The following is a 13,554-nucleotide window of genomic DNA, read 5'->3' as shown; positions in this document are numbered from 1 at the left end:
TGTCCATGATGTGGAAATAGCCTATTTAGGAGATGGAGGAAAATACAGATCCCTGATGTCATCATTCCATCTCGTAGACCCGAAGATGCCTAATATCTAGCTACTGCTAGACCTTTCAGGTACACAAACAAATAAATTCCCTTTAGTTCATGCTGTTTGGTCTGTGTCGTTGTCACTTGAAATCAAAAGTGCTAATGTAGTCTTTGTTCTTTTATATGATGGTCAGTCAGGAGTGGCCCTTGTGGGACGCAGGAGAGGCACAAGGCAACATCCTGTACTCACAGGGTTAGAGAGGGGAGTCACTGCTTGCCACACAGGGTTACAGGGGAAGCACCAAACTTTGCTTGGGATTTGTCTTCAGGCAGAAGACAGGAACGAGGGGCAAGCCGGGGGCAAAACCTTTGGGGAGTTTCTGTGGGAAAGACAGGCAGTGCCTTGTAAACCTTCTAGGACTGGCTGGTTTGAATCATTTCAGTGGGCCCTAAACTGTAAGAATAGTCTCCAGTTGCCTGACACCTGGTCTAAGTAGATTCAGGCAGAGGAATATTGTCTGATGGGGCGTAGGACCTGATAGAGGAGAAACAGCTCTGGACTGGTTAGTTTGCATATCAAAGGCGTGCTCCTGGCTGAGTTGTTGGCTATATCTAAGTTTGCTAGCTGCAGAAGGAGCAGTCTCTCCCCAGCCAGGTTTTTTTTTTTTTTAAGATATCAAAATATCATAATAAACAGAAAATTTTAAAAAATACAATACCTAAAGCTTTACAATTTTCAAAGAGCTTTGACATGCATTGTTTTACTTGATCCTATGGCTTTGGCGGGGGCGGGGTGTGTCTGTCTTGGTCATGAGTAAATTTTAGGGACTTAGCACATGCCGGGTATATAAAAGGTGCTCAAAAATTTTTGTTGAATGAAATGAGAAGCATATGTGTTATTACTGGCTCCGTTTTATAAAACAAGATTCTGAGATCAGAGAGCTAGTTAGTTTATGGAGTTGGGTTAGAATGGACTAGGTTAGATTCAGGTAAGAGGCTATGGTGAAAACCTGGACCAGGAGCGGGTAGTGCAGAATGGATCTGGATTACAACACAGGTGACAAATCCACTTGGTCTTTTTTCTGGAGTTCTTTAGCAGCTTTTAACTATCTCTCCTATCAACTTTTACTTCTCTACAATCCACAACATCCATTCAATAGCCAGCGTTAGCTTGTTAAGATGTCAAATCAGATCCTATTACTCTTCTGCTTTAAACCCTCCAGTAGCGTCCCTTTACTTACAGGGATAAGCACATCAATCTTCAACATATCATACAAGGTCATTATGATGCTATCCTCTGTATTCACTGCTCCAGCCATAACAGCCTTCTTTCTATTCTAGAAAAAGATAGTTCTCTCCCAACTCAAGGCCTTTGCCTGGAACACTCTCCCTCCTTCACTCTTTATCTAGTTAGATCCCCCTTGATATTAAGTTTTCAGTTCTAACATCATTTCCTCTGGAACTTTCCAGATTCTCCTTCCCCACTCTGATACTAGATCAGGTCCCTTGCTACCCACGCTTGTCCCTGTGTTTTGATTTCATAGCACCTATCAGTTTATAATGATTATTGAGTATAGAATCTCCAACAGTCTACCAGCATAAGCTGTCAATCAAGTAAAACTTAGAAATGTCTCAGAAGGAAGAAGTCAGGAGCTGATATTTACAGGGTTTTGAGCAAATCTTGATAAGTAAACAGCTGTTTGATGAGCAAGGAGTTTACCAGGTAAGTGTTCTATTAGCCTGAGAAATTGACTGTTTGAATAGCTAAAGTTCAGATAAATTGATTTTTAGGAAATTCCTAAAGCAAATGATAAAGTCATTTACTGGTATATAGCCTTAGCTCCCAGGGCAAGAATTACTGGAACAAAGAATGAAGTCACATTGATGTGGGTGACCTTAGTTCTGGGTCCCCAGCTAAAGTACATGGATGCAAGCAGTCTCAGTTTTCATGACATGCCTGTATTTATGTCACCCCTTCCCCAAAAGCACTTGGGGCAATTGTAACTTTAAATCTGATTAATATCCATCTCTACAGTAGACTGTATGCTCCATGAGGGGAGGTTCCATATCTGTTTTGCTCATCGTTTTATTTCCTATACTGGTCACAGCACCTGCAACATAAAAGGTATTCAACTAAAATTTGCTGAACGAATGAGACCTTCAACATTCATCCGCCTGCACAGGAGGGTGGGGTAGGACATCAGAGATGACTCTGAATTCAGCCCTGTGTTAAGTGGTTTGAGTACTGCCAAGATGGGTGCTGGGAGAATACACTGAGAAAGGAAAGGTGGGAAGTTCCACTTTGGGAAACTGAGTTTCATTTCTGACGGAAAATACTCACCTGGAGTTCAGGAAAGAGAAAAGCTAGGGAAACATATGCAAATGCTATGAATTTTGTTTATTCAGAATGACTTAAAAAACAAAGTAACATGAAGTTGTCGGAGGACTAGCATTGCTACCAATCTGATCTTATCAGAAAAAAATCCTGTGAAAAATCCATTTAGATTGGAAGTCCTCCTCAGTCTGGCAAGGGCAAGACTAATGAAAATGTACTAGGTTGTAAAGATGATAATAAATACATTCATAGCACCTTCTATGTGCCAGGCACTTTGCTAAATGCTTAGCCTCCATTAACTCATTAAACCTCATAACAGCTCTGTGAGGTGAGTGCTATAATCGTCTCCATTTACAGATAAGAGACATAAAGAGCTGCGGAAAGCTGCTTGCAAATACATGAAATAGGATTGGCTCCATTAACACAACTTTCTCTTCTGGGAAATTCTTGTCCAAGAAGATAAAGCTGCAAAATATCTGTCTCAAGAACATCCTGAAAGGTCATTTATCCGAAGAATAGACAGCTCAACTGGGAAAACCAGAGTGTTTATCAAAGGGCTTGTACTTACCAAGAGTCACCTCAAAACCCAGGTCTTCCGAGTTGACCAATCTTAAACCACTGTATTACTAACCTGGCCCAGTTACAAGCAGGTCTCCACATGGGAAAATCTCACCTCAACCTTATAACTATCTACCCCTGCTGTCCCCCTCTGAGACACACTCAGATTATGTCAAGATGGTGATCTTTCTCACTGCAGTAAGCAATAAACTTGGCTTTGCTTAACCAATAGGTTAATTGGGTGGTCGTTCCAGGGAGTCAGTAGTTAACAGAACCAAAAGATTAATGCCTTGTGCCCAGTGCTTTGCTAATGTTTCACTAATTTTGTGTAGAGAAGGATGTGAGGCCAGAATTTACTCTCCAAACAGATGCCCACCTTACCCGGATGAACAAAGTTAAGTCTTAAGAACATTAAAAGCAAAATTCTTTGTCTCTGTTACAGAGCTCAGCATAGCATTAAACTGAATTAAATATCAACCCAGACTAACAGACAGAAACAAGATACTTAAGTGAATATAGCCAAAACCATCATTAAAAACTGGCCAGGTGAGAAGGAAGTTTAGAGTGGGGAAGGTCCCAGGTATAGTCAGGCACAGAGATTAAAAGCACTGGCTTTGGATTCAGAAATGAGCTTAAGTTCTGACTTCACCATTTACCAGCAATTTGACTTTGGGCAACTGACCTCCCCGGATCTCAGTAGCTCACCTGTAAAATGGAAATAATGTTCAGACCTACATCGGAGCGTTACTATGAGAACTGAATGGGACAGCGTATGCCAAGAGTTCACCACAGTGTAATTGGTGGTATTTATTGTTATTCTTACCACTCACTGCAGGATTTTCGGGCTTGGGAAGAGGGAAGATACGATCAATGGTATACTTGAAGGAAACTGGAGAACTCAAAGAGAAGAAACAAAATGTCTTACAAGCTGGGAATTCAGGATTGGATTTTTCTGTAATAGTCTGGTATTCTTCCAGTAACACTGGTTACCACGGCCAGAAGGGTAGCTCCCCAGTTAAACTCTCTTCATTTGATATTAAAGTGCTGCCTACCTCCCAAGAGGCAGAGTTTAGGACTGCAGCAGAAGCTTAATCTTAAGAGTTTAGGAATTTAGAACCCTGAGAGAGAGATGGAATCTGTCAACGAGAAGCACCGAAGCATTTTTGGGAGGCTATGTAGGAGGTGAGTACTATTGTTTTCTAGATGTTATCGCTGGGGGTGCAAAAGAACATGAGCTCACTGAGCCCAAAGTTGTTCTTTTCCAAACTTGCTTATTCACCCACCAAGCAAGTACAGAGAAGTGGTAGGAAGCACAGTGCTGACTGCATGCCACACCAGTTTTGTCTGGCCTCCAAAGATGAGTAATCTTGGAAAGGGAGGCCATTTTCTCATTATTTGGAGAACTGCAGAGCCAATGTCTATTTTGTGTTTAATCACGTGCCTCTAGGGTCCACCGCTTTGCAGGCATTACCTTATTTAATCCTTCTCACAAACCTTTCCAGGTACTTGGGCCCCCATTGTTGAACTCCTACTTGATTTACTAGTGTGTTCTTAGTAAGTACTCTCAACTTTGTGGAAGAGCCCTGGGGTCAAGAAAATTCAACACTTTGTAAGCAGGCAGGAGAGATGTGGTGTGGTCTTCCACTGCAGGTGGGAACATAAAAGAGTCTAGAGGATCAATGACAAGAGGTTCAATATGGAAGTAACAGGATGGATAGAAGGCAGGCTGAAAAAGAAGGAAGGCTAACCACCCCTATTTTAACAGTCTGGCCTTAAATTGTAACTACAATTCTAGGGGAATGTCTCTAAATATACAGACAGAAGTCTTGAGTGTGATCTTGAGATTAGGAGACTGGAAAGGGTGAACTCTTTCCTGATTGTAATGTCCTACTTGCAAAACTGGGTGGTTTTCCAGACCCCAAATGAATTCTTAGAACAAGATTAAAAGGTGTGAAACAGAATATTGTATGTATATTTTCGGACTCACCTTCAATTTTATCTTGTGTGACTTGATTTAAACTTAATATCATCTCAAGATGCAGTCCAGAGGGGTTTTAATAATTTTAATTCCACTTCTTATGCTTTACAGGAGATAAGAGAGTGATTCACTCCTGTATTAGCTAATGCTAAGCCTTCCTCAGGAACAGTCAAAACAACTACAAGTTCTTCAAACGTAACCCAAGGGCAGCCACAGAGCTGTGCCAGTGTTGTGCAGTAAACATAAATCCTTCCACAAACGTTCTAACTTGTTGAACTGTGTATTTCCAAGTTTCAAGCTCAAAGAATCCATTAAGTAATCTTAAAAGAAGAAATGCCACCCCCCAAAAATGAGATTTGCCAAACTCTTCAAACTCCTTCCACAACAACTTAGCAAACATTCCTGAGTGTCTTCTCTGGGCCGTGGTCTGTGCAAGTTTCCACAGGGATACAGGGGAGAGTGAGCAGGAAGTGGGGTGAAAATTACAGCACAGAGTAGGAAATGAATCAGCACCAAGTCTCCCAAAATTTAAAGCAATCAGAGACGGGAGAGATTATTCAGTGGAAGACTTTAGGAAGTAGGTGGGATTGGAATTCTGTCCTGGATGGTTGAGCGGGGGTAGGGGTGGGGGAAGGGGGAAGGATGGCAGTGTGGAGTAAGTAGAATGGTTAATAGCCTATTTTGGTTGAAGTGGGAATTATGGCTATTAGGGCCCCAATGAGTGGTATAATGCTATAAACTTGCTGGTTTGCTTTCTAAAGAGAGCCAATAAATATGAGGTAGAGGAGTGATCTCCTTTAGTGTTACTAAGTAATGTGAAACCTATCAGTGCCAGATGTATCCCTCTGCCCTCCTGACACACCCTTTCCCTTTCCGCTCCTGTTCTCCTCCCTGGCAGGCTGGCCTCTCCAGGTCTTCCTTCCCTCCTGGTTCGACCAATGGAGTGACTTGCAAGAGATCTGAGGGAGGGAGGTGAGTGACATGAGGGAGCTTACTTCCCAGGCTCACTCTTTGCTCGGTCATCTTGGGTTACAGCCCACAGAAGCATTTCACAATTCTTCTGTGCCTTGGCTTCTGGTTGGGTCCAGGGGTGGAACAGCCTGGCTCAACTCTGCAAGGAGTCCTTTTATTCAACTCTTCTCAAGTTCTCCTAAGATAAGTATCCTCTCTGTTCCCCGCTGAGCCCTTCATCAGGCCTTAGGTAGAGCTGCACTGGGCATCTGCTCACCTCAGTCCCGGGAGGGCCACCAAAGGTCTATGTTCACGCTCTGGGGTTCCACACTCCAGGCTAAAAGTTATTTGAAGACTGTTTGGACACATCACCCAAATTAGGCCAACAAGATATTCTTTTGAGAAGTCTCCATAAGGACTGAAGTGGAGGTGAACTCAGGAGTTGCAGTGTGCCATTTTCACCCACCAAGTGGACTGAGAAGTAGAGGAAGTTGGTTTGTAGAGAAATTCACTTAGTGAAGTAGCCTGAGTTCTGAATGAATGGTTTTTCAGTTCTTGGTTCTAGTCCCTCCTGAGAGCCAAGCAAATTCTGGTCCTCAGGTGCCATGAGAGAACGCTATTTTCTTACAATAAACACCACACCCACCACACCCCACCTTCCACACACACACACACAGAATTTTTTTTTTGTCAGTTTCAGTATGTTTGAGTTATTTTCTGTTACCTGTAGACAGAGATTTAATAGAAGACCCAATACATACAACCTCCCTCACCACTAACAGAGTACTTACTGTGTGCCAGACATCACCTGACTTATCTTCTTTAATCCTCACACCTACCCTGAGAAATAGTTTTCTTGTAACTCAGCTCTTTCTTGGATTAAAAAGTTTCCTCCAATAACTCATCTAAGTGTCCCACAACTTTTTTCTGGGTGTCCCCAAAGGGTTCTTCATTAAAGGGTCTCTGGTCACCAGTTTCTGATGGCGGAGGGGTTTCCTCAAACCACCCACAAGCAATTTTCGAACACAAGCTGGGCATCCTGCACTTCAACTCAATTTAGATACTACCTACCCTGAGATAGTACCAGATTCCACAGGTAAAGGGCTCAGTCCCACAAGACCACCCTCCACTTCAGATGCCAATCACAAATTCAGGTTATTACCTGTACTTCTGTCTGAGTATAAATCAGAGGTTCCCAGGACCCCCTCCTTGGGTTTGATTCATTTGCTGAAGTGGTTCACAGAACTCAGGAAATCCACTTACTCACCAGATTACCAATTTATTATAAAGCATACAGCACATAAAGCGAGATGGAAGAGATGCCTAGGGCGTGGTATGAGGAAAGGGCATGGAACTTCCAAGCTCTCTCCAAGCCCACCACTCTCCCCATATGTTCCCATTTTCACCAGCCCAAAAGCTCTCTGAACCCCATCCTTTTGGGGTTGTATGGAGGCCTCATTACTGAGGTGTGATAGATTAGGCCATTGGCCATTGGTGACTGAACTCAATCTCCAGCCCCTCTCCTCTCCTCGGAAGTCGGGGGATGGGGTTGAAAGTTCCAACCCCCTCATCTTGGTTGAGTCCCTTGACAACCAGCCTCCACGCTCAGTCCTCACAAAAGCCACATCCTTAACATAAACTCAGTTGTGGTGGAAAGGGGCTTGTTATGAATAAAAAGACATCCATTTCATCTTTATGACTCTGAAGTGTTCAGGAACTGAGGACAAAAGACCAAATACTGTGCCCCAAAATGCTCCCATTGCTCTGACTGCCCAGGAAATTCCAAAGGTTTTGAAAGCTGTGAGCCTGGAACATTGGATGAAGACCCAATGTATATGAAAAACATATGTCAGTCATCTGAATGATCGAATATATATTTCTTATAAATCACAAGATCTCACTCATGGTTTCTCATAAGCCAGTCTGTCAGCCTCAGTCACCACACAGTCTGTTCTGTTCTTTTTCTTCACACACAAAATGACACTGTAAAATGGCAGCATCTACATCCAAGATGCCAGCTGCAGATGGTACCGAATGTTTTGGGCCCTGAGGCGCTCAAACATCTCTGAGTCTGATGAAGAGCTAGGCAGCAGGTCTCCTCGCCTTCTGGGTCAACTCAGCCATTTAGCAGTTGCTCAGGTGGCCAGAAGCTTGTAGACGAGATCTATGAGCTAACAGCAGAGCTTCCCCCCATGTCCCACGGCCCAGCAGTGACCATAAAGGTTCCAGGGGACACTGATTCCATTGGCCCCCAGGGCAGCCTGGTGGGAATGGAGGGACCAGAACCCTAACACTGTCAGCCAGCTTTGAGCAGTCTTCTTCATCAGCCCCAGGGTGGCCTACAGGTCCTGTCATTTTCTGTAAGTACGAGGACATGAATCTAGCCATCCGTGCAAACCTAAGCATACAAACCCACGCCAACCACAAAAGAGATACAAATCCAATCCGGACCAGCTCAACAACGGACACTGCCGTTACCTGCCGGCTTGCCTTTCCTGTTTTCTGGTTTCTCTTCTGTACTAGAAAACAAAACTTGCATGCAAACAAAGAAGCAGATTTTGGTGTGTGCACTCGTCTGAGTATGAATGTGCGCACATGTGTGTGTGTGTGTATTATTAGGGAATAAGAAAGACGTTGTCTATACAGATCTTCCTTGACTTATGATGGGATTATGTCTCGATAAACCTATCGCCAGTTCAAAATATCCTAAGTGAAAAAGGAATTCAATACACTCAACCTACCGAACATCACAGCTTAGTCCAGCCTACCTTAAAAATGCTCAGAACACTTACATTAGCCTACAGTTGGGCAAAATCATCTAACACAAAGCCCATTTTATAATAAAGTTTTGACTATCTTATGTGATTTATTGATGACTGTACTGGAAGTGAAAAGCATGGTTGTAAGTGTATCGGTTGTTCAGCTCATAACTGCGTGGCTAACTGGGAGCTGTGGCTTGCGGCTACCACCTAGCATCGCAAGAGAGTGTCATATGGCACTTGACTAGCCTGGGAAAAGACCAAAATTCAAAATTCGAGGTACAGTTTCTACTGAACGAGTATTGCTTTCACACCATTGTGAAGTGGGATGGCCTGTCTCTTGGGGTGCTTGTGTCAAGGAACAAACACCAAGACAGAGGCAGAAGACCTACTGGGGGTGATACCTATGAATGGTAAAGGGAGGAGGGAGCAGGAGCAGATCTGATGAGCCTTCAGCCCACAGTGCAGCTCTGAGACCATCCTGGCCAGCCCAGCTCATCAGTTTCCTGTAGAGGATTCCCAAGTTAAGCAAAGGTGGCCAGGCCCTAGCACCCCTGCCAGGCTCAGTCACCAGCTACAGCCCCTGCAGAGAGTGTGTCCTCGTCTCAAACATGACGCCAAACCTCAAAGTTGTTGCAGCTGGAGGTTGCCGTCTGATACCACTCCTTGTTAAGTTCCTTCTTGAAAAGAATTCTAAGAAGTCCGCCTCCTTGGCTGCCCCAGAACTTGGACTCTAAATGGAGATTCTATTCTTTTTTCTTTTTTTTTTTTAATTGAAGAACAGTTGATATACAATGTTGTGTTAGTTTCTAGTGTACAGTATAGTGATTCAGAGATTATATATAAAACATACTTTTTTCATTATAGGTTATTACAAGCTATTAAATATAGTTCCCTGTCATCCCACATAATTCTGTTTATCTTCCACCAGCACCTAGTACAATACTTTGCACATAATGAGTTTCTTGTTTTGTTTTGTTTTTTTTTTTTTGGATTGACAAGCAGTTTTACATGGTGGCAAATGAGCAGTTTCAATATCTTCTTATCCTAGTTCTGGGGAAGCTCTGGGCCCCAAAGCCAAAAATGATATAGGTCAAGGAAGGCATTAGAGCATTGGCTTTACCCACAGATTTTGTTTCAGTGAGGATTTCTGGGTCTCATTCTCAAAGATTCTGACTCAGAGTGGTAAGTTAGGGCTAGGACATCCCCTTTTCAGTGAGCAGTGGACTCTGAGCCAGAGGTCCTCAGACCACACTTGAGAAGCACAGATTTTGAGAATGACTGCACAGCTCCAAAGTTCTTCCCTTTCCCCACAACTACCACATTCAATAGCACCTTATGGACTGCTTTATTTCACTTTACTTTCCACATTCATATCCAATATCACATTAACCTAAAAATAAATGGTTATGTTATGTCAGATATATATATATATTTATATATATATATATTTATCTTTGTTGTGCTTTCGACTGATTTAAATCTACTTCAAATGAATTAAATTATTTATGAGACTATTTTTAAAAAGTAAAATGAAAGAAAATTTTCTATGCAAGATGAAAATTTATATTATAGGAGGCAGTGTGATAGAGCAGGCTTTGGAATCAACCACTCTGGAGGTTAAAATCCCACTTTGTTACCTACAGGTAATTTCAGTATCCTCATATGTAAAATGGAATCTATAATATTTATGTCATAACAGTTATATAAACCTAGCCAAGCCCCTGACACATAGAAAAGGCTCAACAAATATTACTTTCTTCCTCTTTGGCCAAAACGTAATAGAATCCTTGTACTTGGAGAGCAAACCATGTCATCACTTTTTTTTTAATTTCTAAACGCATACACATAGATTAGATGTTCAGTAAGTACATGTTAGATGAATGAGAAAATTGTTTCATTACTTACAGCTTATTCCAAATTCTAATTTTAGTTCACTTCAGCATTAAGAAGTGAATTTAAAAGCACAGTGACATGACTCAAAAGATTAAGATTTTCTATCCAGAAATCTAGATTTAAATCTTCAGTGGTTGACTTTTGAGAAGAGTACAAATGTTGGCATTATCTTCTTTATTAGTAATTTGTAAAGAACCGAGATCTCACACAGCTGTGCGCAGCTCAAAGATGTACTAAGCAAAGAATAAATTTCCTGCCCACACAAACTCTAGGCAAAAAAAGCCCCACAAGCTGTCTTGTATTATTCTGACAGCCTGAGCAAGGTTTCTTCTTTTTCACATAAAGAAACTTGACACAATTACAAGAATTTTCCACTATGTAGAATTTTTACCTTATGAGATTGTTAAAGCAGATGATATATTTGTTTTAGGGGAGACCAAAGACTCAGAGGTACAGAAATTTACAGACTTCACTCTAGCAATTCAGCGAATAAAAATTCCTCTCTTAAGTACTCAAGGTGACTAGTGGTAAGATCTGGACGAGGTCCACTCACGCCCCTTGTCGAGTTACTATCCAAAAGCCACAAGTATTTCGTACTCACGGTTGTAGTGGACTCAAACCACCGCCCAGCTGAAAGTCAGTCAGGCCTCTCTGAAACTGTGCTGAAGCCCAATTCTTACTTAAAATGAACAGCAGAGGGAAAAGGGTGGCCAAAAGAGGTTCTGCTTACATCTTCATTTTCTGGAATCCATTAGTCCAGAGCATAGACAGGGCTGCAGACAACTAATGTTCTTAGTAAAGCTCAGTACAAGGCAAAGACCAAGGAAACTCATCTACTGGGCATTAATTCTGCAAGAGGCACATTATATAATGCCCAGTATCTGCTTATAAGTTGCTTACAAGACAACACACAGGGCAAATGGGGACATGACACAGTAGGAAATGAAGATGAAGCCAGAAGCAGGGGGTATACACAGTGCACTAGCCCCAGTCCGCTTGCCAGCACTGGCCGGCCAACTCAGTTTGGAAATTTCTACCAGCCAATGAATGATCATTCTACGTGGTTCTTAGTCTCCAAAAGGCAAAAGCAGATCAGTTGCTAGGAAGCACAGAACAACTCCTGGCGCTGAGACCTCAGACAGATTCACCCCACCCCAACCCCCTCCCTCCACCCCCCGATAAGTTTGTAAAGGGTGGTGGCTTTTAGTTGTTATACAGCCACCCAGATATGCTGGGATCCTACCTTCGCTGTACTGTCTCGGTGCTCAGTCTTCAGGACCCGTATGCGGGAATAAAAATGGCAGAATGGGAATCAAATCACTACTTGACTGACAGATGCTCAACCACTCAGTATTCCCCCCAAGCCAAGGCTGTCTGGTAATAACCACCTCTTGCATGAAGTTAAGGCTTGAAGCAGAAGTCAGGCCTCCCATCTCCTCCTGAAAAGGCTTGTGTAGGTGCGCCTGTGAAAGGGCGTCAGGACCCACCACATCTTCTGAGTCCGCTTGCCTCTCCTACATGGAGTAGGAGAAAGAATAGGGCATAGCTCACCTGGGCAGTAGGAAGATGTAATCTGTGTAACAAGCCACCCTAAACTTGGCGTAAAACAGTACGTCTCTTTTTACCACTGTCGCTCGTCGTCTGCGGGCTGACGCGGCTCGTCGACGCCGTCCTCACGCAGAGCCTCCCGCGCATGCGCAGTGCGATGGGTGCCGCGGCTGGACTCATCCCAGCGGCCTCCTCACACGTGTGTCCGCTGGTTGATGCCGGCCATCGTTTGAAACTGCGCCTGGGACGGTCAGCTGGAACGTCTGCACCAGACGCCTCCGTGTACACTGGATGTCCTTACAGCTCTTAATGGGCTCTAAGAGCTGGTGTAGCCAGAGAGGAGAGGGAGAAGGAGGGAAAGGAGGCCTGCATGAAGCTATATCGCCTTAAATAAAACTTACTTTGGAATAATTTTAGATTTACAGAAAAGCTGCAAACGAAGTACAGAGTTTCTGTCCATCCCTCACCCAGTGTCAGTTTCCCCTAATGTTACCATCCTTCCTTACTGTGGTACATTTGTCAAAATTAAGAAACTAACATCAGTTCATAACTAATAAACTCTGGACTTTATTAAGATTTCATCACTATTTTCATGTGTTCTCCCCCACCCCCCCCCCTTTTTTTTTCTGTTCTAGGATCCAATCCAGAATCCCACTTTGCATTTATTTTCATGTTTCCTTAGTCTCCTCGGGTCTATGACTGTTTTGAGGGGTACTAGTCAGTTACTTTGTAGATTGCCCCTCAAACTGGATTTGTCTGATGTTTTTCTCAAGATTAGACTGAGGGGATGGGTTTTTTTGGAAAGAACACCACAAAGGTGAAGTTACTTTCATACATGGAGGTAAAAGATACTCATGTGATATCACTGGCAATATTAACTTTGATCACCTGGTTAAGGTCATGTTTGTCATGTTTTTCCAAAGTAAAATTGCTATTTTTTTCCCTTTCCATATTCTGTTCTTTGGGAGCAAGTCACTAAGTCTAACCCTCACACTCAAAGGGAGGATGAGGCTAAACTCCACCTCCTGCAGGAGGTAGTATCTACATGTATCATTTGAAATTCTTCTGTATCGAATGTGTGTCTCTCTTCCCTCATTTATTTATATCAGTGTGGACTGACATATATTTAATTTATACTTTAACTCTGAGGAATTGAGGAAGTCAGCCACATGGCTATCTGTGGGAGGAGTGTTCCAGACAGAGGTAGCAGTTAATGCAAAGGTCTAACAGTGAAACCGTACTTGGTGTTTTGAAGAAACAGCAAGGAGGCCATGGTACCTAAAGGAGAAGGAGTGATGAAGAGAGTCAAGAAGGTGAGGATGGAGAGGATAGATTTAAGACGCCTGGAGGACACTGTGAGGATCTGAGTAAGCATTTGAGGGTATGGAGTAAGGACATGATCTGACTTATATTTTAAAATGATCATGGTGGCCACTTCACTGAGAATTGACTTCAGGGGACAAGGGTAGAAAGACGCAAACCAGTCGGGGCGCTACT

Source organism: Camelus bactrianus, chromosome 12 (assembly GCF_048773025.1).
Source record: "Camelus bactrianus isolate YW-2024 breed Bactrian camel chromosome 12, ASM4877302v1, whole genome shotgun sequence".
Lineage (NCBI taxonomy): Eukaryota > Metazoa > Chordata > Mammalia > Artiodactyla > Camelidae > Camelus > Camelus bactrianus.
Note: the sequence above shows the minus strand (reverse complement) of the source record.